At 44.1% G+C, this 21,155-nt stretch overlaps 2 non-coding genes across 2 annotated transcripts; one reads left to right on the forward strand and one right to left on the reverse strand.

The window, feature by feature from the left end:
* The first annotated feature begins 1,511 nt into the window (after positions 1 to 1,511).
* LOC134988449 (U1 spliceosomal RNA) lies at positions 1,512 to 1,674 on the forward strand. Its single transcript, XR_010193922.1, has one exon. It is a non-coding gene; the product is annotated as a U1 spliceosomal RNA (small nuclear RNA).
* Positions 1,675 to 2,780: 1,106 nt separating this feature from the next.
* LOC134988450 (U1 spliceosomal RNA) lies at positions 2,781 to 2,944 on the reverse strand. Its single transcript, XR_010193923.1, has one exon. It is a non-coding gene; the product is annotated as a U1 spliceosomal RNA (small nuclear RNA).
* Positions 2,945 to 21,155: the final 18,211 nt, after the last annotated feature.

Genomic DNA, 21,155 nt, shown 5'->3' on the forward strand with positions numbered 1-21,155 from the left:
AGAATTTAACAAGGCTGACACTGCATGTGGTGTATGAATTGTGAGGTTGTGACCTAGCACGACGTCTTCGCTTTTCGTTACTAGCAATGCTATCGCAGCAACGCTTCACAAGCATGTGGGGAGGGATCGCGCTACCGTATCTAGCTGAGCGCTGTAGTATGCTACCGGCCTGCTGGCATCACCGTGCTTTTGGGTTAGTACACCTGCCGCGCAACCAGCACTTTCTGTTCCGTATAGTTCAAAGGGTTTCCCATAGTCCGGCATACCCAATGCTGGTGCCTGCGTTAGGCACTGTTTAAGTCTCTCAAATGCTGTCTCAGACTCGTCTGTATGCGAAATCCGATCAGGTTTGTTTGAGGAGACCATTTCCTGCAAGGGTAACGCTAGGATGGAAAACCCTGGGATCCAGTTACGGCAATACCCACACATTCCTAAAAATGTTCTGATCTGTTGCTGGGTTTGTGGCAGAGTCATGTCTCTAATTGCTTGAATTCTATCAGCGGTCAGGTGTCTCAGTCCTTGTGTTAGACAGTGTCCCAAATATTTTACCTTAGTTTGGCATAATTGCAACTTGTCTTTGGAAACCTTGTGTCCTGTGTCTGAAAGATGAAACAGGAGCTGTTTCGTATCCTTCAGGGATGCTTCCAATGAATCAGAACACAGTAGTAGATCATCCACGTACTGTATTAATACTGATCCACTCACTGGTTGGAAAGACTGTAAACAATCATGCAAAGCCTGAGAAAATATACTTGGACTATCTATGAATCCTTGTGGTAATCGAGTCCATGTGTATTGGACTCCTCTGTATGTGAATGCAAACAAATATTGACTGTCAGGGTGCAGAGGTACCGAAAAGAAAGCGGAGCAGAGGTCAATAACAGTGAAAAATTTCGCAGTGGGAGGGATTTGCATTAGGATGACAGCTGGATTTGGCACTACGGGGAATTGACTCTCAACTATTTTGTTAATCCCCCTTAGATCCTGCACTAGCCGGTAACCCCTCCCCCCACTCTTTTTAACAGGGAAGATGGGACTATTGGCAGTGCTGGACGTTCTTACCAGAATGCCCTGTTGTAGCAAGCGCTCTATTACGGGATAAACTCCTAACTCCACCTCTGGCTTCAGAGGGTACTGTGGGATTTTTGGAGCTATCCTACCATCTTTTACTTGTACAACTACCGGAGCTACGTTTGCCATTAATCCAGTGTCCTGTCCATCTTTTGTCCAAAGTGACTCTGGTATCTGAGATGTCATTTCTTCTACTTGGGAGGGAGTCCTATTTGTCATAATAGACACAACCTGCAAGAAAAAGTATGCAATATAGGTGAAAAGGCAAATGTCAGAGGTCTGATACAAGTGACCAGCTCCATACCTTGCACCACATAGCGTTATGTTAAACTGGGATATGTTCTTTTTTGGTGTGTGTGGGTGTGTGTGGGTGTGTGTGGGTGCCAAAGGCTGCCTGCCTTATTCCCGAGCAGCGACCCTCCCCAGCTCTAGCCCAACTCCTACTTACCTGCCAGGTGAGATACTATGATCATGAAGGTGCTTCTCCCAGGGCAAGGCTCACCCATTGCACTCTGGGTGTGCTGCTCCTGCGATTTCCCCAAATGTGGGACACTTGACTGCATATTTTGTGTTTCCCCTGGTCGGCTCTCGTATAATTCAGATCTCTTTGTCTCAGGTCTCTCTCCAGCCTAGTTTGCTGTCTGTTTCCACTTCTCTTTTCTTGAGCTGCTCCCTTCTATGCCCTTGCGCACTTTCCTGACTTCTCCCGTCTGCTTACTTTGTGCCTTCCAACGCACAATGCGAACTACAGGTAGTGCTGCAGGGCCCACACCCTTTTACTTGCCTTACAGAGCAGCTCTGGAGCTGTTACAGTTTCCAGTTGCTGCAAGAAATCAGCTTGAATGCTTAAGGGGCTGGGGCATAGCCAACATGAGCCCCACACCGAAGGAGGGTGGAGGTGTTTAATGCGAACTAGGGGTCATCCAAGCACCGCAAAATGCCGCCATGCCCTGCACACCCCTTTTCTCTTTTCATATGCAGACGAGGGTTGAAGCCAACTTTGACCCACTGCTTGGATGACATCACCATATGCAAATCCATCTGCTGCAGGCCTTCCCCCAGGAATGCTTGCACTAGTTGTTGCATTTGGTTTGTTGTTTGAAGGTGCTTCAGTATTGGGCAGCCTTCTGCCCTCCCATGTTCATCTGAAAATATGTGTTCTCCCTGCAGTTGTTGTCCCCAGATGAGAGTTCCCTTGTGCTGCCTCAGTTGAATCTCCTTTACTTGACAGAGATATGCCTGAGCAGCGGCCCTCCCCAGCCCTATCCTAAATCATACTTATTTTGCATAGGAGATACCATGGTCAATAATGCAGTCAAGTTTCCCACATTTGGGATACCCAGCATACCCAGAATGCAATGAATGAACCTCACCCTGGGAGAACAATCTTCATGACCATGGTATCTCCTTTGCAAAATAAGTATGATTTGGGATAGGGCTGGGGAGGGCCGCTGCTCAGGCATACCGCAGGAGCAGCACACCCAGAGTGCAATGGGTGAGCCTTGCCCTGGGAGAAGCACATTCATGATCATAGTATCTCACCTGGCAGGTAAGTAGGAGTTGGGCTAGAGCTGGGGAGGGTCGCTGCTCAGGCACCCCCCTGTCAAGTGAAGGATATCCAACTGAGGCAGCACATGGAAACTCTCGAAAGAAGAACAAGGCTAGAGGAAGATCTGAGACAAATAAATCTGACTTTTACCAGAGCTGACCAGAGGAAAGCACAAACACAGTCCCCCACTACCACAAATAATGCAGTCGAGTTTCCCACATTTGGGGAAATCACAGGGGTCAGCATACCCAGAATGCAATGAATGAACCTCACCCTGGGAGAACAATCTTCATGACCATGGTATCTCCTATGCAAAATAAGTATGATTTGGGATAGGGCTGGGGAGGGCCGCTGCTCAGGCACATCTCTGTCAAGAATTTATAAAGTCTATACATATATATAACCAAATGTCAATATATATATATAGAACCCAGCGCTCCTATCAAAACTTATCTATTTCACCAATTTGTTGCTTATTTAATCTTTATACATCTATTAATTTTCACCATATATTATAAAATGCTGCTCCCATAGGTAGTACTGTTCTACCAATAATAAACCAAATTTTAAAGATAATCACATTTGTTATAAAGGGAGCGCAAAAAATAAAATATACAAGCTCTTTATTTAAAAAAAATATATATAGACAGAAGAAACCCACATTCAATAAAATACAATGGAGTCAACATATATAGGCACCACTATCCATATCTAAATGTAATCAGGATCTATTTCATATTGCCCTTGATGACAACGGAATGTTTATTAAAGTGTCCAAAAAATCCTCCTGGATACAGCTGTTGTAATTTATTCGTTACTTTCCAATTGTAATTGATACATTAAATTCCTTCTTGTGGATGAACAGCAACAGTTGTAACCAACGCCTCTTATTTACTGCAGTTAAAGTTCATATGTAACTCACGTGAGTAATGAAAGAAAACAGGGGGAGAGCGCTGTGATGGTTGGTGAAACACAGCGGTATGCTACGACCCCCGTTAACCTTGGCTGGATCATATTGGCACTCGCGGTCGGGATATTTCTCCCTGCCGTGGGGTAGAGACCTCCTTTTGCTCGGTCTCAAATTGCTTTTTCCCCTTCACCGCTGTCTTTACATCAGACGTCCGCCGTGATGTAGCTCGTTCATGAACGGGCTTATATCTCAGCAATCAGAGTGTCCTGTAATCACCTTTCTTACGCGTTTCTCCGCTGTTATCCAAGAGCGGTTTCGTCAGAGGATACATCAGCAGCCTAGCAGGCTCTTTTTAAAATGCACCGGACCAATAGCATTACTAATTAGTTGATTGGATACATACATGTACTAATTGGATGCATACATGTAATGACTCACATATGGAACAACTTTCTAATTGCAATTGCACATATAAAGGCATTTCATAATATAAAAATAAGCAACATGGTGATTAAAAATAATAATAAAATAAGCAACAAGGTGGTTTAAAAAATAACAGAAAACATATAATCTATATACAGATTAACCTATAATCTTTCAATCAATACCTCATATCTATAATCACATATACATAATTCAGAGACTCAGCACTAAGGATCCCCATTTACTTATATAAAACTGTCAAAGTCAGAAAAATATCACTATGCACACTGCCATATCTGCACCTCATGCGAGCTCCCGCTGCGCGAGCAAGAGCTCTCCCGTGCGTGCGCATACTCGCAGTCGCGTGCACCCGCAGGCGCACGATATGCGGATTTACGGTAGAGTTTGTATGCGTCTAGCGGGCGACTCAATCGATATATATTTTAACCATATAATGTATTTTGTAGATTATGGTCCCTTTGATAGAATCTGAAAGTTTAGTTAATATAGCATGTTCATGGACAGAGAGATCCCTCTTTGTTTGATACGAAGGGTCAGACATGAGTCATACAGTGGTGTTTAGTATCCATCGGAAGAGTATTTAATTAGCAATATTCCGGTGTTGGTTTGAAGCAGATTAATCGCTCGTGCGAATAGTTATGGACATAAGAAGTTTATGTACTTTTACTATTATTTGCACTTACTTATCCATGCGGCGGGAAACCTAGTTTCCCACCCACCTGAGCAGTTGGAAATAGTCACAGCCCACCTGTATGAATCAACCTATAACCTTTTGTTATAATGCGAAGACGAATTCCTGTGTCCAATGAACAATGAGATTGTAGGGACCATTGAATTGTATTGTGTGTGTGGGGCATAAATAGACAAGCCGATCATATCCAGCTCTCACTCTTCAACGGTTCTCATTGCTGATAATCGGGAGCTGGATATCCAGAGGCGCATGCGATCGTTCCCCTTGGGCGTAAGTTTTTCTCCGCAATCATATTGTCTTTATTGGTATTGTGGGCCATATCTCTCTCTCTCTCTCTCTCTCCTCTCTCTCTCTCATTTTTTTCCTTAAACGTACTTGTATTGTATTGTATTTCCTGTGTAGTTATCTGGTTAGTTAGTCTATGTTATATTGGTAGTGTATGACTTGTATTGTATTATTCTTTTGCAAGTATAACATTCATATAAGGCGTTAGACCCTAAGCCCGGCATTTGTGTATTTCTTAGGGTGTTAAGTATTCTCAGGTCTGTCGGAGACGCTCGAACAGCTTTAAGTTAATAAGGTTACATTGTGTTGCATCTACACCCCACCATTACACTAAGGTTTTTCCTGTATAATACATTGTTCATGGTTTACATGTAAAGGTTTAACATTGTGAGCGTCTGCGCCGCTGGTGATCTCCTCGTGGTCCCGAGCGTACGCTACGCTAAGCGATTGTTACGCAACGTGCGTACCCTTACGGTACTCCAGACGTCAATAGCGTACAGTGTTCTTAGGCCTCTTAAAGGGTTTTAAGTAAGATAAATATTTAGCTTTATCAATTGGCGGCTCGTCCGTCCTTCACATATCTGCACTAGGTAATTTCAGCAGACATTATCCATCAGCAAAGGGCGGGAGGTCATATTCCTCGTAGTGCTGTCTGGATAAGCGTCTGCTTCGCTTAGTAAAGGGTGCTGAGGGAATCCGGAACCGGAGGTAAGAACAACACGCCAGTGTCTTTTAAAACTGTTTATTTCTGTCTTGCGTACGCACGCACATATCTGCATTTCTTTTCATTTTCGTGTATTTTCATATATCACTCTTCTGTTTGCCATTTTATAATTGATAAACGTGCTAAGAGAGATTTGCCGCTATTTCATAGTTAAAGAGTAAAAGTAATACATTAAGGTGTAAATTGAAAAGCACGCACGCAGCTCTACCTAAAGATACAAGGAGAGATTGGTGTGGTGTTCGGTAGATGATCGAGGATCATCTACATTGATAAACGTGTAAAATTGTGTTACGGTGGATATTTGCTTTGTGTACACGTGTCTCTAACAAAGGGTGAGACTCGCGTACGCAACTCAAAGGCCGACGCACGCAGCGTATATTACGCAACGGAGCATCCGGGTACGCCCACGTAACTCAAATCACACGCTAGTGTTATTGTAACAGGCGAAAAGGTGGCAACGCGATAAATAGCGCAAATCTATTTTAGTGTCCGAAATTTAGATTAACAGATCCTTCTCCAAATTTACAACACATCTGGTCTAAAGGAAAGAAAATTTCTGCGCAGAAATAGAAATAGAAACAAAAGTGTACATGTGGTGAGTGAGTGTTTGCATATATAAGTTTATACAATTTTTTGAGGTTGAACCACAAGAAGTCGAGTTCTCGCAGGGTACATACATGTAAGTGACGTGCATGGTGGCAAGGGAGGCATCCTTTGTTAAACATAAAATCTGAGCATTAGAGTATAGCAGACCAGGAGGTCTATTGTAGCACAGACCAGGAGGTCCGGAATTGACCAGGAGGTCCAGGTACAGCAGACAAGGAAGTCCGCTATAAATAGAGAAAAGAGCACAACCCAGGGGGTTGGTGCAGAACCCATATAGGCCATTAAAGCTCATGCTGAAGGAATTCGCAGCCGCAATTTTCGATTCCACTGGTCGCTCTGCACATAAGATTAGTTGCTTATGTGCAGACTGATTGTACCGCACGTAATTGTGTGCATTAGTTAATCTGACCAGTACCATTTGTGTACGAAACGGGTCATAAACACTATTTGTACATTCTGACGTGATTTGTGTAATTTTTTATTTTCTGAAGGGAAGTTCGCTGGTCACTCAGGAATTATCCAACAACCAACAGTTACTGGAAAGGGTTAATGCTCTGCGGATCACACTCACATGTTCCAGTAAACGAAGGTTCATAGGGGCCCTGGGTCGAGTACGCCAGCACTAGGGCAGTGTGTAGGTCGTATTGGTCGGCGTGGGCGAGTGAGTGGGGTACTCGGTAAACCGCCACCGTCAGCCTATCTTGAACATTTTGGTTTTTGTAAGGGTTCGCTGAAGACCCTGATTGAAGGTCAGAGGTGGTGAAAGCAACACCTACAGGTATGGGGGCCAATTGTTCAGGTAGGGGCGATCAACCTCGGTTCGGGTTGATTCAGTAAACCGACCAATCGGGTCGGCAAGGTACGTAATGTGTGAAAAATACGGTTCACACACAGAGGTTTTATGTGATGAATGGGAGAGAATGACGGTACATGACGGGGAGAAGTTCCCAAGAGTAGGCAGCTTTAGCCCAGAAGTGTTACAAAATCTAAGGAGGAGGATATGTCTCATTAAATCAACAAAGAGACGGATTAAACATTATGATTATTTGCAGTTATGGCAACAGGAGGGTGAAATACAGAGAGGATTGGCTCAGGCGGCAAGATCTAACCCTATCAGGAAACTGATAGCCACGGCACCGCCGCCACCATACATATCAGGAGAGAAATCGGTTGCGGAGAATGACGCATTAGGGTGTAACAAACAAACACTTAGCAACTGTGTAAATGTTAATAAGTTAACCAATGCAAGTATTAACCCGTGCAAGTTGTACCCTGTTTTGAACTTTCCCCAGGAGTGTGATCAAGAGGACGAATCGGCAACAATATCGGCGCTCTCTCTAGCAGCCACCATATCAGAAACAACAGTAGGCACGGCCCAACCCTTAAGATTAGTAACAAAGGCCCCTAGCGGAGGGACAGGTGAGGTCGTATCAACAGGTAAGTACGGCACCATACACTATGCTGAAACCATTTCACCACAGGCTGTAGAATCTACACAGAATGATGTTATTAAACTTGCTCTCGTTAGGGTAATAGCAGTTCCAAATGGGAAAACGGACACTACAGGAGTCACTCCTATCAGGAACATTGCCATGTACAGCCCGTTTTCCCGAATGGAATTAAGAACCATAGTGTCTGAATTCCCTGACCCTAGGAAAGACTTAGTTGCTAGCCAGAAATACATCAGTGACCTAGGGAACACTTTAGAGCCCAATAACAAAGACTGGCAGGTATTGCTGAGGGCTTGTTTACCCTCCAATGTCGACTCAGCTCAATTTTTAGCTGACTGTGGATTGGATCAGGATGTACCTCTTACAGATGTGTACAACAAAGACAATGTAAAAAGGATAAGTTTACAGTTAAAGGAGTATTTTCCAGCTGTAGTTAAATGGAACAAGATTTTCTCCATTAAACAAAAGGAGTCAGAAACAGCTGCAGAGTATTTTCACAGGGCATTACTAGATATGGCAAAATACACAGGCATAGAGGACATTAAAACAAACATAAACCATCGAGAAGTAGCAGTATCTGTACTAATGGATGGTTTAAAAGAGGCATTAAAGACAAGGGTACAGACCACGCAACCATGTTGGCGAGGTCTGTCGGTGGCTACTTTGAGAGAGGCAGCTGTGGATCACGATCGGAATATCACCAGACACAGGGAATTACAAGGTGATAAGTTAATGGCCGTAAGTATACAGGCCCTGACCACAAGGCAGCCTTTGTAAAAATCACCAAACCCTGTGGGTAAGTCGAATGTGGTAACCTGTTATTTCTGTCATAGAGAGGGACACTTTGCACGAGACTGTAAATCGAGAAACATACAAAAGTCTTATCAACCCCCTAGACAACGACACGACACACGACATTGGGAGCAGGGTCCGCAGAAACGGAGTTATGAGCCACATGCAGGGGAAACAAAAAGATACCCCCCGAACAGAGACTGGCAAGCCTCTGGCAGTTCCCAGTTAACCCCTTCACAAGTAGTTGCTGCCAGCGGGATTCAGGGAGGTCACCATACCCAATAGGGGTGTGGCCATACCTGTAATCTGCAGCCAGTAAAATTGATTGCAAGTCTTGGTAGTGAACCCGAAATTGCAATTGATGTAGCTGGTAAAACATTAAACTTTCTTGTAGATACGGGGGCGGCCAAATCAGTGATAAATTCGACAGTGGGCATGAGAACCACTGGTAAGACAATTCCAGCCATGGGAGTAACGGGAGTAGTCCAGCATTACCCTGCTAGCAAACCCGCCGAGATTACAATAGGGCCTTTACATACCAAGCATTCCTTTTTGCTGGCTGCATCGGCACCGACAAATCTCTTGGGAAGAGACTTATTGTGTAAAATGGGGTGCGACATTTATTGTACTCCTGAAGGTGTATTCTTGGACATACCTGAGAATCACGCTCAGGAAGTGCGAGACATGTTAGACTCCCCATCAAAATTAATGTCACATACCATTATGACAAATAGGACTCCATCCCAAGTAGAAGAAATGACATCCCAGATACCAGAGTCACTGTGGACTAAAGACGGACAAGACACTGGATTGATGGCAAACGTAGCTCCAGTAGTTGTGCAAGTAAAAGATGGTAGGATAGCTCCAAAAATCCCACAATACCCTCTGAAGCCAGAGGTGGAGTTAGGAGTATACCCAGTAATAGAGCGCTTGCTACAACAGGGCATCCTGGTAAGAACATCCAGCACAGCCAATAGTCCCATCTTCCCTGTGAAAAAGAGTGGGGGGAGGGGTTACCGGCTAGTGCAGGATTTAAGGGGGATTAACAAAATAGTTGAGAGTCAGTTCCCCGTAGTGCCAAATCCAGCTGTCATCCTTATGCAAATCCCTCCCACTGCGAAATTTTTCACTGTTATTGACCTCTGCTCCGCTTTCTTTTCGGTACCTCTGCACCCTGACAGCCAATATTTGTTTGCATTTACATACAGAGGAGTCCAATACACATGGACTCGATTACCACAAGGTTTCATAGACAGTCCAAGTATATTTTCCCAGGCTTTGCATGATTGTTTACAGTCTTTCCAACCAGAGAGTGGATCAATATTGATACAGTACGTGGATGATTTACTACTGTGTTCAGATTCATTGGAAGCATCCCTGAAGGATACGAAACAGCTCCTGTTTCATCTTTCAGACACAGGACACAAGGTTTCCAAAGACAAGTTGCAATTATGCCAAACTAAAGTAAAATATTTGGGACACTGTCTAACACAAGGACTGAGACACCTGACCGCTGATAGAATTCAAGCAATTAGAGACATGACTCTGACTCAAACCCAGCAACAGATCAGAACGTTTTTAGGAATGTGTGGGTATTGCCGTAACTGGATCCCAGGATTTTCCATTCTAGCATTACCTTTGCAGGAGATGGTCTCCTCAAACAAGCCTGATCGGATTTCGCACACAGACGAGTCCGAGATGGCATTTGAGAGACTTAAACAGTGCCTAACGCAGGCACCAGCATTAGGTATGCCAGACTATGGGAAACCCTTTGAGCTGTACGGAACAGAAAGTGCTGGTTGCGCAGCAGGCGTCCTAACCCAAAAGCACGGTGATGCCAGCAGGCCGGTAGCATACTACAGCGCTCAGCTAGATACGGTAGCGCGATCCCTCCCCACATGCTTGCGAAGCGTTGCTGCGATAGCATTGCTAGTAACGAAAAGCGAAGATGTAGTGCTAGGTCACAACCTCACAATTCATACACCACATGCAGTGTCAGCCTTGCTAAATTCTGCCCAAACCAGACACGTCTCATCAGCGCGGTTTACAAGATGGGAATTGGCACTAATGGCCCCCGTAAACATCACCATAAGGAGATGCAGTGCATTAAATCCTGCAACATATCTCCCAGGTGTGCCTGGACAGGCACAAAGGGTGGAGGATGAGAGTGGTGGGGAAGGAGAATTTAATACAAAGGAGGACACACATGATTGTATGGAATATTTGACCCAAAATTTTACCGCAAGGCCTGACATCAGTGACAACCCACTGGAAGATGTAGATCTTACCTTCTACACGGATGGTAGTTGTCACAGACAGTCGGACTCGGGAGACTTGTGTACTGGATACGCAGTTGTAGATGATCAAGGCACCATAGAAGCAGAACCGCTAGGCCCACCTCACTCAGCCCAGGTTGCTGAACTGGTCGCCCTAACCAGAGCATGTGAATTGGCTAAGGGCAAATCAGCCAATATCTACACCGACTCTAGATACGCATTTGGGGTAGTCCATGATTTCGGAGCCCTATGGCGCCTCAGAAATTTCATGACGGCAGCTGGTACACCGGTAGCGCATGCAGCTCACATCAAAAGGCTTCTAGCAGCGATACAGGAACCCGACAGAGTGGCTGTTATCAAGTGTAAAGCACACACATATAGCCAGGACCCAGTATCACTTGGTAACAGCCGAGCAGACGAAGCTGCTAAGTTAGCAGCTGGTACCCCCAGACAGACAGACACCACACAACTGATGGTATTTAATACCATCAACACACAGAAGTTGTGTGAGATGCAAAATTTGTGTTCCACACAGGAAAAGGCAGTCTGGAAGGCAAAAGGATATGGCCAGGAGTCCTCAGGACTCTGGACGGATGGACAGGGTAAACCAGTGGCCCCCAGAGCATATCTTCCATGTTTAGCTGAGGCAGCACACGGGCTGACTCATCTGGGCAAGGAGGGAATGTGCAAGTTGGTAAGAGCATATTGGTGCGCCCCAGGATTTTCATCTCATGCAGGTAAGAGAGCAATGTCATGCCTTACCTGTTTGAGGAAGAACATCGGAAAGGCAATACCAACAGAACCATCTCATATCCAACCTACAGGCGGCCCTTTTCAGGTAATACAGATTGACTTTATTCAATTACCCCCTTGTCGAAATTTGAAATATGTACTTGTTTGTATAGATGTATTCTCAAATTGGGTTGAAGCATTTCCTGCGGCCACAAATACCACTATGTTTACTGCTAAGAAAATTGTGCAGGAATTTGTGTGTAGATATGGTATCCCTAGAATAATCGAAAGTGATAGGGGTACCCATTTTACAGGTGATGTCTTTCAAGGAATGTGTAAGTTGATGGGAATTGATAGTAAGCTGCACACTCCATACCGTCCACAGGCGAGTGCGAAGGTGGAAAGAGTGAACAGCACTATTAAAAATAAACTGAGCAAAGTTATGGCAGAAACAGGATTGGAATGGCCAGAAGCTTTACCCATAGTACTGTACAGCATCAGAACCACTCCCAGGTCCCCTCTTAATCTGTCTCCCTTTGAAATCTTGTTTGGTCGACAACCGCATGTTATGATTAACCCTCAGGATGATTTGAAGTGTAACAATGAAGTGACTGTAAAGTACCTGATTAACATGAGTAAACAGCTAAGGAATCAAAATGATAATTTGAAGTTATTGATTCCTGATTTACCAGATAGTAATTGTCATGACATTGAACCTGGGGATTATGTAATGATACGGAATTTTCTACGCTCAGGTTGCCTTATTGACAGATGGTCAGACCAAGTCTTATTGACTAGCACTACAGCATTGAAGGTTGCCCAGAGAGAGACTTGGGTTCATTCGTCCCATTGTAAGAAGGTTGCTGATCCAGAGAGGTCCCGTGATAAGGAACAGACGGTAGAGGAAGTTGTATCACTGGAGTGTCTGTTCCAGGAGGACTGAGGCGGCACCTGAGCATTGAAAATCACAAGATCAAAAGCAGTTGTCGATTCCCTGTTCCCTTTTATTGTTTTTCTCCACTTCCCATCCCCTCTCCCTCAAATTATTTTTTCCCCCTTCTCATTCTTCTTCGTTTCCTCCTATAAGATGGACTTGCCCCAAGAGACTGTGATCCGGATTTTCCTGTTGACCATGATGTTGACCAGAGCAGTCTGTTCCGGCGAGAGTACCATGGAGGTCGAGAAAGGTTCTGGAATGGGTTCTGATGACAAAGATGGAGGCGTAGTTTTCCAAGAACAACTTAACCAACAAGTAAAGGCGAGTATCAGAAAACGATCCGATAGCATTGACAATAGAAGGAATTGTGAAGGATTGTTAGCTGAAGAAAACTGTATCTGTAGGCTCTGTGACAATGTAGTTGAGGATGGGTGCATCAAGAAATGCCAATCCAGTTTTAATATCCACATGGACCGGCAGCCCTTGAGTGACTATCACTCCTTAGTGGGTAGTGTGTTAAATCAAACAGATTGTTGGGTATGCTCTCAAGTACCTCAAGGTCATAGCAAATCAGGACTAGTACCATTTCCTTTAATGGTAGGGGAGGTACTTGAGCTAAAGGGTGGGGGACCGGTGGACAGGAGGTTTAATATCTCCAGTCCTCCTAGTTTGAAGCTCCACCAATATCATGTGGATAGATCCCTAATATGTTTTAACATTTCAAATCCCCGAAAGTCGGGAAATTGGGAAGTGTCATGGAGTAACCAAACCATGACCTTTTCATATAGAGCAGATAGAATGCCGACAGATACAGAGCTTATACGCCACATAGCCAGTAGAGAAAAATCTTTCCGATATAGGTATACCCTAGGAAGTAGGATTACGAGAGTTGGAGAGGTATCACCAGGATACTGTGCACATATCGTACAAGCTGATACGTGTACTAGACAGATGGGAGAATTAGGGTTAGGAGATTTCACATGGAAGATGTGTAATATGGTTATGTCCTACTCCGTCCCATATGTTCTCCCCGATAATGCATATTTCATATGCGGGAGGAAGGCGTATAAGTGGCTTGCCCCAAACTCTGAAGGATTGTGTTATATTGGAAAAGTACTGCCTGAAGTAATGACTGTATCACATGCCAAAATGAAAGATATACACCGTGTTGCCCAAGCTCCTTATACTCACACCCACTACGAGCACGTAGTTAAACGGCACCTGATAGAAAGAACAGAGCATCCGGCCTCTGACATGATCCATGAATCCACCGGGATTCAGGTTCTACTCGCGTTAGACATCACTTGCACCGCCAGAGGAGTGTTGAATTATAAATACATATCTGCGCTTGCAAATTTGTTAGACAATATCACAGAAATGTATGATGACACTTTTAGGTATACTGGAAGAGAGCTTCAAGCTTATAAAACAGAACTGGTTCAGCATAGAATGGTTCTTAATTATCTCACAGCAGTAACAGGTGGATATTGTGTCACACTGGCAACGCAGTACGGCGTGAAATGCTGCACATATATAACGAATAGTACCGAGGATCCGGTCGAGGTCATAGACCAAAAGATGGACGATATTCTCCAATTAAAGTGGGAATTTCGCAGGAGACACAATCTCACCCTTGCTGCTGTGGGTAATGAGCTGACTGGTTGGGTGTCATGGTTGAACCCGTGAAATTGGTTCTCTGGTTTAGGAGAATGGGCTCAAGGAGTCATAATGGATGTAGGGAAGTTTCTTCTATGTATCTTAGGTGTTGTCATAACGATTGGCTTGACATTTAGATGCGGTCAGGCTGTAATGAAGTGCAAACGTAGTACCAGGGTAATGAGTCTAAGGAGTGAGGAAATTGTAATTCCAATGGATTTGATTTATGACCCAACTGTAGAAACAATGATGTGATGAAAATGCGATTATACGGTCCGTTTCTTTCACCTGTTTTTCCGGTTTTTCCAAGGTAAAAAGACCCACTTTTTGACGAGGAATTTGATGACCCTGTATACAGACAACTGATGGATTAAAGAAGAAGTTTTGACAACCTTATACACAGATATTTGATGAACTATGCCATAGACCCCCAGTTTCCCTAGAAATTTTAAAATTACGCTAGCCCAACACTTTTGTAAGTCTATGGACATTGACAAAGCTTTTTGCCCACACCTTTTGACAAAAGCCCAAAGAAGACTGCATTCAACAGACACCGAACAAGACTTCAACCGACAAATGTTCATTAACCTGACATAGAATACCACTGCATTTACCATAATTGTGTCTTATCTTCATCTCTACAACCTTCAGGTAATTACACACATAGGGGTAAATTTACTAAGGTCCCGATTTTGACCAAGATGCCGTTTTTTTTATCAAAGTGTCATCTCGGTAATTTACTAAGCAATAATCACGGCAGTGATGAGGGCATTAGTAATTTTTTGGAAGTCCAACAAAAAAAATACAAATGAATACACCATCGGTCAAAACGCGGCTGTTTAAGTATGAATCTCGGTAATTTACTAAGAAGTGCAAAGCAAAAAAAAAACAAACACTGCCGTGAAAAATTACAACTCGTACAAAAGTGCTAAAAAAAAACAGACCTGCTTTTTTAATCCGTGATTGTATAGGCATGCACGGATCCATGAGATCCGTGCATGTATATCAGTGGGAAGGGGTTGGAAAGTGGTTATTTTCTTAAAAAAAATTGCGTGGGGTCCCCCCTCCTAAGCATAACCAGCCTCGGGCTCTTTGAGCCGATCCTGGTTGCAGAAATATGGGGAAAAAATTGACAGGGGTTCCCCCATATTTAAGCAACCAGCATCGGGCTCTGCGCCTGGTCCTGGTTCCAAAAATATGGGGGACAAAAAGAGTAGGGGTCCCCCGTATTTTTAAAACCAGCACCGGGCTCCACTAGCTGGACAGATAATGCCACAGCCGGGGGTCACTTTGATATAGTGCCCTGCGGCCGTGGCATCAAAAATCCAACTAGTCACCCCTGGCCGGGGTACCCTGGGGGAGTGGGGACCATTTCAATCAAGGGGTCCCCCCCCCAGCCACCCAAGGGCCAGGGGTGAAGCCCGAGGCTGTCCCCCCCCCATCCAATGGGCTGCGGATGGGGGGGCTGATAGCCTTTTGTGATAATGAAAATATATTGTTTTTAGTAGCAGTACTACAAGGCCCAGCAAGCCTCCCCCGCATGCTGGTACTTGGAGAACCACAAGTACCAGCATGCGGCGGAAAAACGGGCCTGCTGGTACCTGTAGTAATACTACTAAAAAAATACCCAAAAAAAGACAAGACACACACACCGTGAAAGTAAAGATTTATTACATACATGCACACAAACATACATACATACTTACCTTATGTTCACACGAGGGTCTGTCCTCTTCTCCAGTAGAATCCAAGGGGTACCTGTTGAATAAATTCTACTCACCAGATCCCGGGTCCCAGGGTCCTCGGGGCAACCATTTGTAATCCAGGTACTTGCATAAAATAACAAAACGGAAAGCCGAGCCACGAACTGAAAGGGGCCCCATGTTTTCACATGGGACTCCTTTCCCCGAATGCCAGAAACCCACTCTGACTTCTGTCTAAGTGGGTTTCTTCAGCCAATCAGGGAGCGCCACGTTGTAGCACCCTCCTGATCGGCTGTGTGCTCCTGTACTGAGTGACAGGCGGCACACGGCAGTGTTACAATGTAGCGCCTATGCGCTCCATTGTAACCAATGGTGGGAACTTTCTGCTCAGCGGTGACGTCACTTTAGGTCAACCGCAGGGCAGAAAGTTCCCACCATTGGTTACAATGTAGCGCATAGGCGCTACATTGTAACACTGCCGTGTGCCGCCTGTCACTCAGTACAGGAGCACACAGCCGATCAGGAGGGTGCTACAACGTGGCGCTCCCTGATTGGCTGAAGAAACCCACTTAGACAGAAGTCAGAGTGGGTTTCTGGCATTCGGGGAAAGGAGTCCCATGTGAAAACATGGGGCCCCTTTCAGTTCGTGGCTCGGCTTTCCGTTTTGTTATTTTATGCAAGTACCTGGATTACAAATGGTTGCCCCGAGGACCCTGGGACCCGGGATCTGGTGAGTAGAATTTATTCAACAGGTTCCCCTTGGATTCTACTGGAGAAGAGGACAGACCCTCGTGTGAACATAAGGTAAGTATGTATGTATGTTTGTGTGCATGTATGTAATAAATCTTTACTTTCACGGTGTGTGTGTCTTGTCTTTTTTTGGGTATTTTTTTTAGTAGTAGTACTACAGGTACCAGCGGGCCCGTTTTTCCGCCGCATGCTGGTACTTGTGGTTCTCCAAGTACCAGCATGCGGGGGAGGCTTGCTGGGCCTTGTAGTACTGCTACTAAAAACAATATCTTTTCATTATCACAAAAGGCTATCAGCCCCCCCATCCGCAGCCCATTGGATGGGGGGGGGACAGCCTCGGGCTTCACCCCTGGCCCTTGGGTGGCTGGGGGGGGGACCCCTTGATTGAAGGGGTCCCCATTCCCCCAGGGTACCCCGGCCAGGGGTGACTAGTTGGATTTTTGATGCCACGGCCGCAGGGCACTATATAAAAGTGACCCCCGGCTGTGGCATTATCTGTCCAGCTAGTGGAGCCCGGTGCTGGTTTTAAAAATACGGGGGACCCCTACTCTTTTTGTCCCCCGTATTTTTGGAACCAGGACCAGGCGCAGAGCCCGATGCTGGTTGCTTAAATATGGGGGAACCCCTGTCAATTTTTTCCCCATATTTCTGCAACCAGGATCGGCTCAAAGAGCCCGAGGCTGGTTATGCTTAGGAGAGGGGACCCCACGCAATTTTTTTTTTGGATTTTACAGTGTTTAATTTAAAAAAAAAAAAAAAAAATGAACCCCAGCACGGATCACACAGATCCGGCCGAGATTCATTGTAAAAAAGTCGGCAGTGTTTTGCTAATCACTGCCGTAAAAATAAAAATATAAAACACGAATGACATCGACATCGGAACAAAAGAAAAACCCGAATACGACAGCTTAGTAAATCCGTCGTAACAAATGTAAAAAGTTGCAGTTTTACACTTTCGATGTCATTCGTGATTGAACTTTGACCTGAAACGGGAAAACACGAATCTTAGTAAATTTACCCCATAGTCGATAGGGAATACCCGCACAGATATCAGCATTCACATATTCCCCCATTCATGTATCATCACCAAAAATGTGCTCCCCCATTTTGTTACAACCACAGCCGAAAAGAGCTCGGTAAAGTTTGACAGCCCATCCACAGACCCGTACCACGGGATAAGAAGGAATTCAAATGTATACTTCGCAATACCTCGAAGCTTGATTTAAAACACGTACGGCACGATGATACATGACCCCCCAAACATGGATTCATACACACATGCTTCTGCTATCTCAATAGTTTATACAGATACAGGCATTTGTAGGTGAAATGGATGGTTTATGAAATGTCCAAGTAAGGTAGTTCTGTGCTATGTAATCAGATGCAACAATCAGGAGGTGAGTGATCTGAGGAGTAAGTGACTCACATTTGTTATTAGTTCTTCAGTTTTCTTTGTTTTGTTAGATTGGTGTGCTTCTGTTTTCCTTCTTTTTCACTTCGATTGAACGCTGATTGAACACTGCTGTTATGTGTCAATTTTATCACGCTTTGATAAAAATGCACGCTTAGATCAATAAATGCACAGCCAAATGGCTTTGCACAGCCTACACCATTGGACTTAAGTAGAAGACTATTACAAGTGAAACCAATAATTGAAATCTGTAACCACACCCCACCCCCTCAAATGCCAGGCAATAAATTACCTTAAAAGCAACAACCAGGCATTCCACAAAGATTAAACTGGGTCTATATCATTCAAAACTTTAAAAAAGTACTTCAAAATAACATACTATGCAATAATGTTTCAATTTGCATTACCCAGCAGAATTAGCTTTGCATATATAGATATAGTGCAGCAGAATATATTGGTGGTTGTAGTCAATTGTAATTACTCAGCAGAATTAGCTTTGCATATATAGATATAGTGCAGCAGAATATATTGGTGGTTGTAGTCAATTGTAATTACCCAGCAGAATTAGCTTTGCAAATATATAGTGCAGCAGAATATATTGGTGGTTGTAGTCAGTTGTAATTACCCAGCAGAATTAGCTTTGCATATATATAGTGCAGCAGAATATATTGGTGGTTGTAGTCAATTGTAATTACCCAGCAGCAGCTCTACTGCACTCAACATCACCAGTGCTCACAATATATATAATGCTATATACTATGCCATAGTGGTGCTTACTATATAACACCTCCTACTGCGTTCCCCCTGGCAATGAGCATGACACCCAGAGAGTGAAACCCCTGGCAATGAGCATGACACCCAGCACGTGAAACTCTTGGCATTGAGCAGTTTTTGTAAAAGTAATTAGAAGCTTTACTGTAGGGAATAGTGTATCACAGATATTGTGGTGAGTGACATAATATGTTCCAAAGGGCATTAATGTGTGGGGCTTAACATGGTGGAAATTACTGTACTTTTTTCCCTGTGGTGGCCGAGGTCTGTTGGTGCAGGGTCAAGAACTGGGGTGTAAGGTAGTCTTTGCCTGCAAGGCTACGCCCATTTTATGGAGACCATACCCATTTTTGCGAGGTCACGCCCCCCCCCCCCATCCCGTCCGGAGCGCTCACGCAAATATAGTTTTTTTTTTAATATATATATATATATATATATATATATGTATATATGGGGGAGGGGCACAATTTTTAATGCCAATGGTGGCGGGGGGCACGCATTTGAAGCCAAATTGTTTAGAAACACCCCTGCAAGAAAATATCTGTAAATCCAATGTTACCATAAGTGTGGCATATACCTGCGCTTGCTCGCGGGGTGAGAACATCTCCCTAATTGAATTCAGCGATATGAATAGAGGTTGTGCAGCAGCCACAGAAAGGGTTAATCTCTGCAGCTTGTCACTAAATTACATTGTTGCAATTTTAGCTGGGAGCTGCAATAATTACTCTAATATATAACACAGCCAACACTTCTATATTCACACAATATACTGCATGGTGAATATAGAAGTGGTGCTTACTAAACAGCACCTCCTACTGCATTCCACATCACCGCTGGTCACACTCATATCAGGCCCATAATGCTGTATACTATGCCATAGTGGTGCTTACTATATAACACCAGGTGCTGTGCAGTGGTCAAAACACACTAACTGGTCCCATGCTGTTGTTGAACTAAAGGCCTATACACACGATGAGATTCGGTCTATGCTAATAGGTTTAAAAAGGTTACATAAAAGCTACTTTATGTATTTATTCATTAAAGTTTTTAAGTTGTATTTTACAACCATACAATGATATGATATATAATGTATCGTATAATCATTACATAATGTTGATGGCATTGAATTGTCTCTGCCTTGACTAGTGGCAGCAGCTTCAGCACTAGGTGGAAGTGGATCTTGATCTTTCCCTATTTTACCCTCCACCTTTTTGTTCTCCATTTTTTAATGTGTGGAATTATATGCCAGTAATATATCTGGAATTAGACGGTGGTAATGTCTGGAATTAGATACCACTAGATAGATACCAGATATCACTGCATACCCTCCAACATTTTACACACAAAAATTGGTACAAATTAGAAAAAGGGGCGTGGTCATGGGTAAAGGGGGCGTGGTCACGCCCCTTTTCCTATACTTTCAATGGAAGTTTGGAGAGCCAAAAATAGGTACAGACCATGAAAAAAAGGTACTGTACCTATTAAAAAGGTACAGTTGGAGGGTATGTCACTGTAGTGCTGTATAGATGCAGGTGTGGGAACGTCAGTGTAGGTTCAGGTGTCAGCGCGTGTATGTATAGATGCAGGTGCTTGTATGTCCAGATGTCAGTGCATGTATGTATAGATGCAAGTGTGGGTACGTCGGTGTATGTCCATTTGTCAGCGCGTGTATATATAGATGCAGGTGCTTGTATGTTGGTGTATGTCCAGGTGTCAGCATGTGAATGTATAGATGCAGGTGTGGGAATGTTGGTGTATGTCCAGGTGTCAGGGCGTGTATGTATGGATATTAGGTGTGGGTACATCAGTGTATGTCCAGGTGTTAGCGCATGTATGTATAGATGCAGGATAATAATCGCACAGCGTGCCCCCCGCCAACCACAAACCTCCCCCACCCCCCTGTATGACATAAACACCGCTAATTCCACTTACACACAATAATTTCAGTTTGCGACCAGGAGCCGGCAATGTATGTGCACCCAAATGAAGCCACTGTACATGCCCTGCAGGCTGCTATGTACTGCACAGGTGCAACAAATTTAAATGCCCTATCTTTAAAATGGGGCATATTTTACTAAATTAAAAAAACCTGTAACTTTCTGTAAAACCTTAACCTTAAAGTTTTTCTAGGAAACATTCTAGATGAATGCTTATTAGCCTTTGTCAGTATGTACTTTATGCAAAGTGTCTCTGTGGCGCAATCGGTTAGTGTGTCTGGCTACTAAACAAAAGGTTGGTGGTTCAATCCCACCCAGGGACATAATTGACCTTGTGATCAGGTTTTGGTGATAGTTAAGTAGATAAGTCAAAATTTCAAACCCCCTTTTATGGTGTAGGGTACCTGGCCTTCTCTGATGTAATCAGAGTTAGATTTGATTCAGTGATTTTATAAAAAA

The sequence above is a fragment of the Pseudophryne corroboree genome, unplaced genomic scaffold (assembly GCF_028390025.1).
Source record: "Pseudophryne corroboree isolate aPseCor3 unplaced genomic scaffold, aPseCor3.hap2 scaffold_1063, whole genome shotgun sequence".
Classification (NCBI taxonomy): domain Eukaryota; kingdom Metazoa; phylum Chordata; class Amphibia; order Anura; family Myobatrachidae; genus Pseudophryne; species Pseudophryne corroboree.